The 15,640-nt window shown below is 42.7% G+C and overlaps 1 non-coding gene across 1 annotated transcript; it reads right to left on the reverse strand.

The window, feature by feature from the left end:
• Nucleotides 1-683: 683 nt before the first annotated feature.
• Nucleotides 684-821, reverse strand: LOC119931053. Its single transcript, XR_005451921.1, has one exon. It is a non-coding gene; the product is annotated as a small nucleolar RNA SNORA7 (small nucleolar RNA).
• Nucleotides 822-15,640: the final 14,819 nt, after the last annotated feature.

The following is a 15,640-nucleotide window of genomic DNA, read 5'->3' on the forward strand; positions in this document are numbered from 1 at the left end:
AATCTTGAGACTTTAAACACGTTGGGGGCAGTGAACAGATCTACCAACTTTGTTGCAGTCTCATCTCCAAAGCACTCAGTGGTGCTCTGTGCACATAAGTGCTCAGTAAATACCATTGATTGATTAATCCTCATTTTATAGATGAGGTAATTGATACACAGAGAAGGAAAGTGACTTGCCCGAGGTCACGCAGCAGACAAGTGGCAGAGCTGGGATTAGAACCCAGGTCCTTCGACTCCCAGGCCTGTGCTCTTTTCCACTAGACCACCCTGCTTCTCATTCCCTTCTCTATGAATTTATGGATTTTAAGTGCAACAATTTGTAATGCATTTCTCTCTTCTAAGGGTCTGTCCTTCCTAGTCGAGGTAGTGAGCCCTTTTTGGGTCAGTAATCGTGTCTGATTTTTACATTTGGTATTCCTCTCAATAGGTACAACAATGCTTAGCATAAAGCTTGTCTTGTCTTATACCACCGAGTCATTTCCAACCCATTGCAACACCACGAACACATCTCTTCCAGAATGCCCTGCTCTCCATCTGCAATTGTTCTGGTAGTGTATCCATACAGTTTTCTTGGTAAAAAATATGGAAGTGGTTTACCATTACCACCTTCCATACAGTAAACTCGAGTCTCCACCCTCAAATGTGTCCCATGCCGCTGCTGCCCAGCATGGATGAGTTTTGAATTGTAGCAGATTACCTTCCACTCGCTAGCCACTGCCCAACCTAGGAATGGAATGGATAGGCCTCTGCTTGACTCTCCTTCTCATAGCCAAGACTGGTAGAATACTGGAAACTCTCCAGGTGCAACCCTGAGAGGGGTAGCATAAAGCACGACACAGTAAATGCCATCATTACTACTATTAAACAGTGCTTTGCACGTAGTAAGTGCTTAACAAATACCATCATTATTATTATTACTAAAGGGCAAATCTCAAAAGGCTCTTCAGAACATCTATAGCAGTCATTGAAAAGAAAAGATGGGTTGGGATGGACCATTAATATAATAATAATAATAATAATAATAATAATAATAATAATAATGATAATAATAGTATTTGGTAAGCACTTAATATGTACAAAGACTACACTAAGCACTGGGGTTGATGCAAGAGCAACAGGTCCCACAAGGGGCTCAGAGTCTAAGTAGGAGGGAAAGCAGATTCCCATTTTGCAGATGAGGGAACTGAGGTGCAGAGAAGCGAAGTGACTTGACCAAGGTCACACAGCAGAAAAGTGGCAGAGCCGGGATTAGAGCCCAGGTCTTCTGACTCCAAAGCCCATGCTCTATCCACTAGACCATCTAGGACTGGCAGTTGTGATGGTCTTAAATCCTTGGCAATTCTGCAGTCTTGAATGAAGGAGCATGTCAGCTAATTCTGTTGTACTCTCCAAGTGCTTAGTACAGTGCTCTTCACACAGTAAGCACTCAGTAAATACCACTGATTGATTGATTGACATGTTGTGGAAAAAAAATTCCTGGAAGTTGGAAAACCTGGGTTTCACTTTCGTTTCTGGTATTTATTGGCTGTATGGGCTTTGGTTGGAACTTCAGTGTGCCTTCAAAACTCTTGTTCTTCATAGGCTCCCTGCTGGCACTTCCCTCATTTCAGCTCACCACCCAGCCACTGTCTGGATATCCTGCTATTGTCTATTCTCGCATGTACTGCCCAGGGGAGCTGGATTGAGATGAACATTACTTCAATGCTGGTGAGCTAATGCAACAATGACATAATCACAGAATTTAGCCTTGTTAAAAATGGGGATTTTGCAAGACCCTTGAGGATAAGGAACAATAGAAGCAGTGTTGCTTAGCAGAAAGAGCATGTGTCTGGGAGTCAGAGGACCTGGGTTCTAAACCCAGCTCTGCCATTTGTTTGCTGTGAGACCTCGGGAAAGTCACTTTACTTCTCTGGGCCTCAGTTACCTCATCTGTTAAATGCGATTAAAACTGTGAACCCCATTTACAACATGGACAGTGTCAAACCAGATTATCTTATACCTATCCCAGCATTTAGCACAGTGCTGATTACCTTGTACCTATCCCAGTGCTTAGAACCGTGCCTAGCACATAATAAGTGCTTAACAAATATCATAAAACTAAAAAACTAATATAAAGAATTCAAATGAATCTGGTAAATCCAACAAGGTTTCAGAGACCTGTTGGCAGGAAGCATGTCTACCAACTGTTATATTGTACTTTCCTGGGTGCTTAGAGTCCAGTGCCCTAAATGCAGTAAATGCTCAATAAATATGATTGATTGATTTTCATTAGGGACTACAGCAGCAGAATGGACTCCAGAGGGAGAATCAATCAGTCAATCAATCAATCGTATTTATTGAGCGCTTACTGTGTGCAGAGCACTGTACTAAGCACTTGGGAAGTACAAGTTGGCAACATATAGAGACAGTCCCTACCCAACAGTGGGCTCACAGTCTAGAAGGGGGAGACAGAGAACAAAACAAAACATGTTAACAAAATAAAATAAATAGAATAGATACGCACAAGTAAAATAGAGTAACAAATATGTACAAACATATATACATATATACAGGTGCTGTGGGGAAGGGAAGGAGATAAGATGGGGGAGATGAAGAGGGGGGCGAGGGGGAGAGGAAGGAGGGGGCTAAGTCTGGGAAGGCCTCCTGGAGGAGGTGAGCTCTCAGTAGGGCCTTGAAGGGAGGAAGAGAGCCAGCTTGGCGGATGTGCTGTATATATGTATATATGTTTGTACATATTTGTTACTCTATTTATTTATTTATTTATTTATTTTACTTGTACATATCCCTTTTATACTGTGAGCCCACTGTTGGGTAGGGACTGTCTCTATGTGTTGCCAATTTGTATTTTCCAAGCGCTTAGTACAGTGCTCTGCACATAGTAAGCGCTCAATAAATACGATTGATGATGATGATGATGTGTGGAGGGAGGGCAGTCCAGGCCAGGGGGATGACATGGGCCGGGGTCGATGGCGGGACAGGCGAGAACGAGGCACGGTGAGGAGATTAGCGGCAGAGGAGCAGAGGGTGCGGGCTGGGCTGTAGAAGGAGAGAAGGGAGGTGAGGTAGGAGGGGGCAAGGCGATGGAGAGCCTTGAAGCTGAGGGTGAGGAGTTTCTGCCTGATGCGCAGATTGATTGGTAGCCACTGGAGATTTTTGAGGAGGGGAGTAACATGCCCAGAGCGTTTCTGGACAAAGACAATCCGGGCAGCTGCGTGACGTATGGATTGAAGTGGGAAGAGACAGGAGGATGGGAGATCAGAGAGGAGGCTGATGCAGTACACACACCGTGTGTGTGTGTGTGTGTGTGTGTGTGTGTGTGTGTGTGTAGAACACACCAAGTCCCACAAGATGGAGAATGATCTAATACCTGTATGTCTGAAAGCTGCCTGCAGATCAGAGGAGATCACAACAATAATGATAAAATTATCACCATTATTATTAGTAGTAGTAGTATTAATGATTATAATAATAATAATGGCATTTTTTAAGCACTTACTATGTGCAAAGTACTGTTCTAAGCACTGGGAAGGTTACAAGGTGATCAGGTTGTCCCATAGGGGACTCAAAGTATTAATCTCCATTTTAGAGTTGAGGTAACTGAGGCACAGAGAAGTTAAGTTACTTGCCCAAAGTCACAGAGCTGACAATTGGCAGTCCTGGGATTTGAACCCATGACCTCTGACTCCAAAGCCCAGGCTCTTTCCACTGAGCCACACTGATTGTGGTATTTGTTAAGCAGTTACAATGTGTCAGGCACTGTCCTAAGCATTGGGATAGGATAGATACAAGGTAATCAGGTTTGACACAGTACATGTCCCAAATGGAGCTCATAATCTTAATTACCATTTTACAGATGAGGTAACTGAGGCAGAGAGAAGTAAAGCGACTAGTCCAAGGTCACACAACAGACAAGTGGTGGAGCCGGGATTAGAACCCCCATGAGGGCAGAGAATGAGCCCGTGACCTTGGCCGTAGGCTGCCCAAGGTGGAACAGAGCAGGAGTCTCAGGAAGATTAAGAGGCAGCTGGAATTAGCGAGGCATTCCCTGGCCTTGTCTGACTCTTGAGGCCTTTTCTGTCCTCAGTGCACTGCTGCTCCCACCCCAGTCTGCCTGGCCTCCACTGGTGGCTATGGCTCCTCAGACTGGGATTCCGGCTGGGCTGGGGCTGAGGAACTTGGGTTTCTGAAGTTGAAGGCCTGCCTCAGACCAGAGCAATCTGGCAGATGCAGTTCAGGCCCCAGTCCCTTGCTAACCGGATCATGGCTCAGCTCTGCTTCAACCACAAGTAATGTGGCCTAGTGGAAAGAGCACAGGCCTGAAAGTCAGAGGCCCTAGGTTCTAATCCAGGCTCTGCCACATGCCTGATGTCTGACCTTGGGGAAGTCACTTCACTTCTCTTTGCCTCACTTCCCTCCTCTGCAAAGGTCCTCTAGACATAAGCTCATTCTCTAGACTGTAAACTCGTTATGGACAGATAATATGTCTTTTGTATTCTCCCAAGCACTTGGTACAGTTCTCTGCACACAGTAAGCATTCAATAAATACAACTGACTGACTGACAAAATGGGGATTCAATAACTGTTCTCCCTCCTTCTTAGTGTGGGATCCCCATTTGGGACTCGATTGTCTTGTATCTACCGCAGTGCTTAGTACAGTTCTTGGAATAGAGCAAACACTTAATACCACAATTGTTGTCATTATTATGGCCCTGGCAGAAGGTAAGCAGCATGGCCTTGTAGATAGATCATGGGTCAGAGTCAGAAAGATCTGGGTTCAAATCCAGGCTCCACTGCTTTTGTCTGCTGCGTGACCTTTGGCAAGTCACTTCACTTCTCTGTGCCTCAGTTACCTCATCTGTAAAATGGGGATTAAGACTCTGAGCCTCAGTTTCATCATTTGTAAAACGGGAATTAAGACTGTGAGCCCCATGTGGGACAGGGACTGTGTCCAACCTGGTTATCTTGTAACTACCCCAGCGCTTAGAACAGTGCCTGGCACATAGTAAGTGCTTAACAAGTACCGCAATTATTATTATAATTATTACTACGTGGCAGCAGCAACATGGATATGGGTTCATTTTTATTATTATTGTTGCTATTATAGTATTTGTTAAGCATTTACTATGTGTCAAGCACTGTTCTAAGCGCTGGGGCAGATACAAGTTAATCAGGTGGGTGTCAGTCCCTGTCCCTCATGGGGCTCACAGTCAAAGTAGGAGGGGGAACAGGGATTGACTCCCCATTTTACAGATGAGGAAATTGAGGAACAAGAAGTGAAGTGACTTGTCTAAGGTCTCACAGCAGACAAGTGGCAGAAGCAGGTTAGCACCCAGCTCTTGTAACTCCCATGCCTGTGCTCTTTCCTCTAGGCCATGGTTGTGTATCAGTGGGACGTCCAGGTGGAGATGTCCTGGAGGCAAATAAAATTACCAGATTATTAAGGAGATGAGACCTGAAAATGTACACTGGGGATCCATTCGTATGGAGGAAGTAATGAGTGAGCTCTGGGAGAGAGTGAGAATAAAGAGAGAAGAGAGCAGGGCTCAAAAGTGAAGCCGGAACCCAGAACCAAACCTCTGTATAATGTACGGCTCTGCTCAGTTCTGAGTTCTTCTCTGGTCAGCTTTCCCACCCCTGCTCATGACTTTGATGGGTGGAGCTCGGAAATTCCGTGTCTCATGGACCGTAAAATGTTGGCCCCTGGCTTGCGGGAAAGCCTGCTTGATATACTTTGGCCTGTCAAATGGGAAAGTATTGGCTGAGGGCCAGAGATTTCATTGGAATTCCAGCTTCCTGCCCTTTCCCCATCTGATTTCTTGAAACGAAGGTCAGCAACACCCACCCTTCCTGTAACCGGAGCCAGGGTGTGGAGAACTGCGCCCAATGTCTAGCCTCTCTGCCTCTCTCTCCATTGTGCTGGGTCTCTGGCACATTTTTGCAGCATTGAACAATGTAAAACAGAGCTGGGTGAGGGATAACCTCTGATAAAATTGTTTGTTCCTTCTGTCATGTTTGCTGCTGCTCCTCTCCATCACACTGCAACTCACTGACCCAGGTTCTTGGTCCCACCCCAGCAAATTCCCCACAATTGCAAAAGTGCTTTGTGTTTTTTGAGATTCTCTAGGACTAATTGCTGTTAAAAGTTTCTGGTGGTTTAAAGATCCCAGAGGCTGAGTGCCCCAAACAAGTGTTACTAATTTTCATACTTTCTGCTGAGTGGTGTGTAGTTCTGCCCCTCCAATCAGTCGATCCATCAAACAAAGGTACTTGTTGAGCACTTACTCTGTGCAGAGACCTGTACTAAGTGCTTGGGAGAGTACAATAATAATAATCATAATCATAATAATAATGATTGCATTTAAGTGCTTACTATTCCCAGGCACAGAAATAAGTGCCCAGGCGAATACAAGCAAATCGAGTTGGACACAGTCCCTGCCCCATGTGGGACTCACAGTCTCAATCCCATTTTACAGGTGAGATAGAGAAGTGAAGTGACTTGACACAACAGAGTAGTGGCAGAGTCAGGATTAGAACCCACGACCTTCTGATTCCCAGGCCCGTGCTCAATCCACTACATCATACCAAGGTGGTAATCTAGGCTGTTTGGGCTGGTTTTCTCATGTAATAATGGGCGCTGGAGCACTGGCTGATCCTAGGAGGAGGGGTGCCCTGGGGAGTGGAGCTGATCCCTGCTAAAAAGTGGAGAACCAGCGCAGCCTAGTGGATAGAGCAAAGGCCTGGGAGTCAGAGGACCTGGGTTCTAATCTCCACTCTGCCACTCGTCTACTATGGGACCTGGAGCAAGTCACTTCACTTCTCTGGGCCTTAGTTACCTCAGCTGGAAAATGGAGATTAAGACTGTAAGCCCCCTGTGGGACAGGGACCAGGACTTGTATCTGATCCAGCACTTAGTACAGTGCCTGGCATTTAGTAAGAGCTTATCAAATACCATTTAACAAAAATGGAGCACTGAGTGAGCTCCTTCAACTAGAGCCCCAATTGGTCTGATTCCCAGCTCGTGCCCAAACCCTGGTGACAGCGGTCCCTGCTTCCTCTGCCAGCCTTGTCCAAAGGAGTTTTCTCAGGGTGCCTTCTCAATTCCAGCCCTACTCCTCCCAATTCAGGGCAGAGGGGTTGCTGGCTACTCCCCAGCCCCATGACTCTCTGACTTGGCTCCAATTGGACCAAGCACTTGGCTTGAGAAGCAGCATGGCATAGTAGGTAGAGCATGGGCCTGGGAGTCAGAAGATCATAGGTTGTAATCCCAGCTCTGTCATTTGTCTGCTTTGTGACCTTGAGCAAGTCACTTCACTTCTCTATACCTCAGTTACCTCAGCTGCAAAATGGGGATTGAGACTGTGAGCCCCACATGGGACAGGGACTGTGCCCAACTCGATTTGCTTGTAATAATGATGGTATTTGTTAGGCACTTACTATGTGCCAGGTAATAATAATAATAATGATGGCATTTATTAAGCACTTACTATGTGCAAAGCACTGTTCTAAGCGCTGGGAAGGTTACAAGGTGATCAGGTTGTCCCACAGGGGGGCTCACAGTCTTCATCCCCATTTTACAGATGAGGTACCTGAGGCACAGAGAAGTTAAGTGACTTGCCCAAAGTCACACAGCTGACAGTTGGTGAAGTTGGGATTTGAACCCACGACCTCTGACTCCAAAGCCCGTGCTCTTTCCCACTGAGCCATGCTGCTTCTCACTAAGTGGTGGTATTCACCCCAGCTCTTAGTATAGTGCCTGGCTCATAGTAAGCACTCAAATACCATCATCAAAGGAAGTTCCATTTCCCTCTATTCAACTTGCCTTCATCTTGCTGTGATGGTTTGGCATATATGGGTAGGGAGGGAATTCCAGGTCAGAGGAGGATGTAGAAAGGGTTTGGTTGACTTGCCTGAGGTCACACAGTGGACAAGTGGCAGAGCTGGGGTTAGAACCCAGGTCCTTCTGATTCCCAGTCCCATGCTCTACCCACTAGGCAGCACTGCTTTTCGTAAACTGTTATTCCATAAACGTTGCCTAAGGCCTATCGGACATACTGATTACATTGCCCTGGGAGTATATGACTGCTAAGGACACATTCATTTGTGGAGTCATACCTGATTACTGGATTCTGTGCCAGGAAGGGTAGATAATGACAGAAAGAGAAGAAATGCCAAGAAAGGTAGTGTATCCCAGGGACTTAAAGGAGGCTTGGAAATATTTGTTTCATGTTGTAATCATCATCATTATCACATTTAACAGTAGTAATTAATTGTCTAAGGTGTGCAGAACAGTAAATTAGACACTGAAGGACAAAGAAAAGCATAATTCCTGCAATCAATAAGTTTACAATCTGACAGGATAGGCAGTAGACAGCCCTGAAGTCATTGTCACACCCTCACTTCTTTCCCACTATACCCCAACTTTGCTCATCACAAGCCAAGTTCCTGGTGGTGTATCATTCTCCTCTCTCCCCTGACCTTTCGCTCACACCTGCTCTTCTGCCTGGAATTCTCTCCCTTTTCATATCTGGAAGAGCATTGCTCTCCCCATATTCAAAGCACTTCTTAAATCACATTACTTAAAGTAAGCCTTCATGTCACTGTTTATTGTTGTATTGTACTTCCCAAGAGCTTAGTACAGTGCTCTACACACAGTAAGTGCTCAATAAATATGACTGAATGACTGAAATTAATCTCTCATTTCCCTACCTGATTTCCCCAACTCCCACTTCAGCAATTCTGAATCATTCAAGCATTTCCTTCCCTGCACCCAAAGCAATTAAATATATTATCTTTCAACTATTTTTTCCCCTGCCTTTAATTTGTTTTAATGTTTATCTTCCCCTCTAGAGCAGGGATCAGGCCTAGTACCTCTATTATACTCTCCCAAGTGCCTAGTATAATGCACTGCACACAGTAAGTGTCCAGTAAATACTTAGTCTAGATAGGCATAAGAGAAAAAAAACATACCAGGTTAAAAAAAGGCTGAGAGGTTAAGGAAAAGATACAAATATTTATTAAATTTTTCTGAATATTTTCTTAGCCCAAATGGAGTTTTTGATTTAGCACACTTGTGGGATAAATTATGAATACCACAGTGGAAATAACATTGAAAATTATTTGAAAATTGATAACTGAAAAGCCTGGTTACTTTTAATTCATTTCCCTTCGCTCACCTCTCCACTGAAAATAATCAAACAATCAACCATTTCCTGGGTAATTGACTCCTTTAGTAGGTTTTTGCTCATCTCTTCTGTGAAAATCATCATCCTTCTCACTCTAAAATACAACTCTCCTCTTGAATTGATCCTGAAGTCCAATTTCCTAAATTGAGGTCAATTACATCACTGTGGGTGCCAAGCAGGAATGATGATTTCAAACTTTCCTTTGTATATTTTTATTGGTGGCAAGGAGCAATATTTTCAGCCACACCCTTCCTAGACAGATGTTGCTATATGTAACTCAAAAATGAAAACTAAAATAAGGCCAAAAAATTTTACATTTTTTAAATTTAGGCCAAATATTTATCCATATTTCAAAATACCTCAATATTTACCCCTGTTATAAAGTATAAGTTCCAAGAGGGCAGAGAGTATGTCAACTAATTCTAATGAACTCCAAGCTCTAAGTGCAATGTTCCGCACACAGTAAGCAATCAATAAATAATATTAATTGATTGATTCTAATCCCCCTACAAGTTCACAATGTAGTTATGAATAGTAAATCTTTGTGGATGAATAAATCAATTTTTAATGGTATGTGTTAAGAGTTTACTATGTGCCAGGCACTGTACTAAACACTGGGGTACATGCAAGCTAATCTGGTTGGACATAGTCCATGTCCTACACCAGTCTTAATCCCCATTTCACAGGTGAGGTAATTGAGGCCAGAGAAGTTAAGTGACTTTCCCAAGGTCACACAGCAGGCAAGTGGCAGAGCCCCGGGGATAAGCTTCTGACTCTCACACTCATGCTCTATCCACTAGGCCACGCTGTTTCCCCAGTTACAAATTTTAATACATAGAAAAATGCATAAGAGATATTTTGGGGCTAGGTCATTACCCTCTGATCATTATCCAGACCCTACCCCTCAGGCTGGGCCCAAATTAGATTGGTCTCAGGGGTGAAAACTGGGATACTATTTCCTGATCCAGTCACTACTGAAATGGATTTTCCTAATAGGCCCAATGGCAATTTGTGGGGAGGTGAAGGTTTAGCAGAAGAATAAAATAAAAACACTACAAACCATGTGAGCCACTGCAACGAAGTAAACAATTCAGTGGAATTCTTTATGTGACTTTGGCTGCCTCTAGTGATCCGTTCCTGCCTCCACCCCCTTGACACCCTCCCCCGCCCCCCCCGACCCAGAAGCGGTGAGTTCATCATTTGTAAGTAGAACAGATCTTTTGAAAGAATAAGTGTTGGACCAAGAAGGTTTGAGTGGAGCTCAATAGAAAAAATGAGCTCAAGGAAAAATAATACTGAAGAAACGTCTGAAAATGGAATCATTTTCATCCATCTCCAACAGCATAATCAATTCCTATGCTGAAAGGAAGCCTAGGGATTGTTCAGGGTAAATGTATAATAGATAATGAGCAATTTTATTGCTAGTTGCCCCATTATTTAAAAGTTCAAAATTCATCCTTAATAAACTTTATCAATAAATCAAGTGGTAATAAGATTAATGATAAACGCTATGTGCCAAGCACTGTTCTAAGAGCTGGGGTAGATACAAGGTAATCAGGTGTCCTATGTGGGGCTCACAGTCTTAATCCCCATTTTGCAGATGAGGGAATGGAGGTGCAGAGAAGCAAAGTGATGTAACCAAGGTCACATAGCAGAAAAGTGGTAGAGCCAGGATTGGAACCCATGTCTTCTGACTCCCAAGCCTGTGCTCTTAGTGTCTTTGGAGGACAAAATGATTAATCCAATCTACATAGCAGTATAGTTGTTTAGGCAAGCTTTGGACTTTGGGCTAGTGACTTTTACTCTTAAGATCTCAATGTTCTCGTTTCAATTTGGGATGTCACCCAGGGTCCTAGGTCATTCTCAGACATGCCCTTCACATGTTCTTCCTAATTCAATCAATCACTGCTATTCATTGATCACCTAAACTTTGCAGACACTGTACTAAGCCCGTGGAAGAGCCTAATTGATGTAAAACACATGGTCACTGCTGACAAGGAGCTATAATGGAATGGAGACGACAGACATTATTTTCAAATAGTGTGAGCAGAAGGAAAAACATGGATACAACTAGTTATAGCAAAAGTATGGAAAAATGAAAAACTGAATAAGGAAGTATATAAGGAAGCAAAATCAGCATGGTGTAGTGTCTAGAGCACAGGCCTGGGAGTCAGTATGTCAAGAATTCTAATTCCAGCTCTGCCACTTGTCTGCTGTGTGACCTTGGGCAAGTCACTTCACTTCTCTGGGCCTCAGTTACCTCATCTGTAAAATGGAGTTGAGACTTGTGAGCCTGTATGGGACAGGGACCATATCCATCCAAATTTGCTTGTATCCATCCCAGAGCTTAGTACAGTACCTGGCACATGGTGAACATTTAATACCATTATTATTATTATTATTATTATTACTATTATTATTATTATTATAAGGAGGGTACCTAGATTATCATTTACATAAGTGCTGAGGTAGCTCAGAAGAAGTAACCAGAGATAATGGAAATTATTTCCCATGGAAGGTAGAATTTCAGGTGAGCTTTGAGGATGGGTAAGTCGAGGGCTGGAGGAGTCTTAACACCATAATTTAGCTTGCTCAGAGACTTAATTTCTCTTCCCTCTTTAGCAGAGGTTTCTGTGCATTCTGTAGTAGCCATTTAGAAGAGTGTTTGACTGATAACTCGCCTGATTCCTGACACAGTGAAATTTGTAGAATGACACTTTTCCATATATCGGAGCAGTCTGCAGCTGTAGGATGTCTTTCCCCTTTCCTTTCTGAAAGGTGAAACCCTCCAACTTTGTTTCTGGACTTTAAAACCCACGTTCCACAACTGCTTCTTAAGGACAGGAAATCCTTCGAGATAAAGTCATCCCATTGTAAAGGTAACTCAGGGCAAACATAATGGGGTCCTTCAATTTCCTGATCTGGGGATAAAAAGCCCACCACAACAGATAAACAATTCTGCCCTAAGCTTGCTGCAGGGGAATTTTTGTGGTGCTTTGCAAAGGCCTAACTCAAATCTTTTTTTTAACAATTAAAGCTTGTATATTGGGAAGGAAAACACTCATTAATCATATGAACATTTTCTTAAACATCTCTACCAAAAATATAGAAAGTGAGCATGTTATGTTGTCCCTTAAAAGAGGCTTTTGAGCTGCTGATTGTGCTGAGCATATGGCTAATTGTGAGGAAACTGGAAATGCTGCAGTTTGCTTGTTTAAAACAATGTTGCCAGCCATTCTTTACTATCAACAGCAGATTAGACTTAATTGGAAGATGTCATCCACTTAAAGTGTTTTAGTTATTAAACACGATTCATTGGAATTCACTGATACAACATGTATAGATCACTATCCTGAACATTAATAGCTCTAGCTACACAACCCAGGTCCCTAAGCACTGTAATCAGACGACCCCCTCGGGCTAGAGAATGTGTAAGGCAACATTGACCAAGTACTTTATCTACCATGAGTCTGCTTTTAAGGCATTTTGATTCATTCTCCCAACCACTGATTATTTAAGGCATTTTGATTCATTCTCCCAACCACTGATTTAGCATCCATTTCCTCATTTCAGTTATCGATCTGATGAGATGAGTTTTATAAGTTTTATTTACATAAAAAAGAGAAAGTCTCCACCCACTTTTGAGTGAAGTCTTCCCTCTGCAAAGGTATTAGAATCGTGCTGTGCATCTAGTGGGAAAAATCATCTCATTTTCAGATAATCCAGAACCAAATTATCAGGAGATACTGAGTTCTGTGGGTTGAAGTATCTGGCTTTTTGAAACTAAGCACATTGAGCCACAGAGACGATAGGGTTTGTTTTGTTGACACTTGCCATTTTGGAGGGCTCTATGAATCTAGGTCCAAACCCAGTGATCTGTGGAATAATCTGAGTTTAACTATTCCTCAGGTAAAAAAGTGAAGCTACTGAAGGTTGGATTTTAATCAATCAATAACATTTATTCATTTTTAAATTTTAAATGACATTCATTAAGTGCTTACTATGTGCCAGAGACTGTACTAATGAGCTGTGATAGGTACATGATAATGAGGTTGGACTTAGTCCCTGTCCCACATAGGGCTCAAAGTCAATCTCCATTTTTTACAGATGAAGTAAAGACACAGAGAAGTTAAGTTTATTTAATGCTTATAAAATGCAGAGCACTGTACTAAGCACTTGAGAGAGTAAAACAGAACAGAATTAGTGGATACTTTCATGTGTGTGGATGTAACCTAATCAAAATTACTTTCATAGTGGAAATACACAAAAGCTGGATTTCGCTGTGTTGTTGCCTTTGTGATGTCTGGCCCAATTTTTTTTTTAATGGCATTTGTTAAGCACTTACTATGTACAAGGTATTGTACTAAGTGCTGGGGTAAATACAAATTATTCAAATTGGACACGGTCCCTTTCACATATGGGCCTCACAGTCTTAATCCCCATTTTACAGATGAGGTGACTGAGGCACAGAGAAGCTAAGTGACTTGCCCAAGGTCACACAGCTGACAAGTGGCAGAGCCAGTGTTAGAATCCAGGTCCTCCTGACTCCCAGGCCCATGTTCTACCATGCTGCTTCTTTCTATCACAATCTTTTTCTTCTTGGCTTCATGCTATCAAAATGTTCCCAAATTATTTTATCTAACATTACCCTTTTTCCACTCCTTAGGCTTCTTTGCTTGCAACCACTAACTCCCAACAGTCAATAGCATCTTGCCTTGTTTGATGATGGGGTCTATTTTATCATTAAAATGATGCTGCTCCCAATTCTGCTGATTTAGCATCTGCAGATTGACCTGTTCTCTTCTTTTTCTCCCCACAAGCCCATAGAGAGAACAGTCGTGAGGTTGTGATGGGCAAAATTTCAACTGATGGGTTAAACACATTCTAGAGTTTTTTTGTTTGGATCATGTCTTGCCTTTTAACTGTAAATATGGCTTCTCTTTACTGCAGCTTTCATAGGTACTTAGAAAATTAGACAAGGCATCTGATCTGTAGTTTCCTTTAATGCTTGTTGCCACGTTGGTGCCATCCTCTGTTTAAAACGTCTTAATTTGGATTTATATTTCTTTGTCTACCCATGCACCATTGCAGGCTCAATGGAACGAGCCCAGGCTTGGGAGTTAGAGGTCATGGGTTCTAATCCCAGCTCCGCCACTTGTCTGCTTTGTGACTTTGGGCAAGTCCCTTAACTTCTCTGTGCCTCAGTTCCCTCATCTGTAAAACGGGGATTAAGACTGTGAGTCCCATGTGGGACAACCTAATTACCCTGTATCCCCCCAGCACTTAGAACAATGCTTGGCACATAGTAAGTGCTTAACAAATGCCATTATTATTATTATCATTATTATTATTATTAGATGCTGCCTGGGGAGCAGGATTCTCTGATAGATTGAATTCAATATCACTGATGAAAATCTGTGGTTACACACAGTGTTTTCTGTCTGTGTCCTGGTTTACTTTATCGCCGATAAGGAAAGGAGCAGACAAGGAATTTCCTTGTCCAAGGCTTCAACATGAGTGATCATGCATTTAAGGGGTAATCGTATGTCGATAATTTTCTCAGGGCACTTCGTGCTTTCAGAATGCATGGTCCAATGCCTTTAAAAAGTCTAAGATTATTGTATAAAAACCTAAGTGTTGTTCCCTACTCATCTCCTGAATATGCAAGCTGCAAAAATGATTTCCAGAATGCACATTGCATTCTAGTCACATTTAATTTCTAGATACACCTGTTTTTTGAGGTTCTTTATTTGATGAATCAATCATATTTACTGAGCGCTTACTTTATGCAGACCACTGAACTAACCATTTGGGAGAGTACAGAATAGCAGAGTTGATAGACACGATCCATACCCACAATGAGATTACAGTCTAGAGGAGACAGATATTAATGTAAATAAATCAATTATGGATATGTACACAAGAGGTGTGGGGCTGAAGGAGGGGGTGAATAAAGGGTACAAATTAATGGATGAATAATGGGTGAAAATTAAAGTTGATAATCGAGAAATTCTATAGTTAGGACCTAGAAATCATGTCTAATAATAATTATAATAATGATGGTATTTGCAAAGCACTTACTATGTGTCAAGGACTGCTGTAAGCACTAGAGTAGATACAAGCTAATCCGGTTGGGCACAGTCTTAGTCCCACATGGGGCTCATGGTCTTAATCTCCATTTTACAGATGAAGGAACTGAGGAACAGAGAAGTGAAGTAACTTGTCCCAGATCACATAGCAGAGAAGTGGAGGAGCCGAGATTAGAACCCAGGTCCTCCTGACTCCCAGGCCCCTGCCATATCCACTAGGCCATGTTGTCTACTTCCTTTCTCTGCCCCACTGTCACTCCATTAGATTATGAACTCTGGGAGGGCAGGGATACGACGCCCCCCCAAAATTGTGTTGCTATCGTTTCCACAATCAGATTTTTCACTTTTCTTCTGTAAAATGGCAATG

This window comes from Tachyglossus aculeatus, chromosome 7 (assembly GCF_015852505.1).
Source record: "Tachyglossus aculeatus isolate mTacAcu1 chromosome 7, mTacAcu1.pri, whole genome shotgun sequence".
Classification (NCBI taxonomy): domain Eukaryota; kingdom Metazoa; phylum Chordata; class Mammalia; order Monotremata; family Tachyglossidae; genus Tachyglossus; species Tachyglossus aculeatus.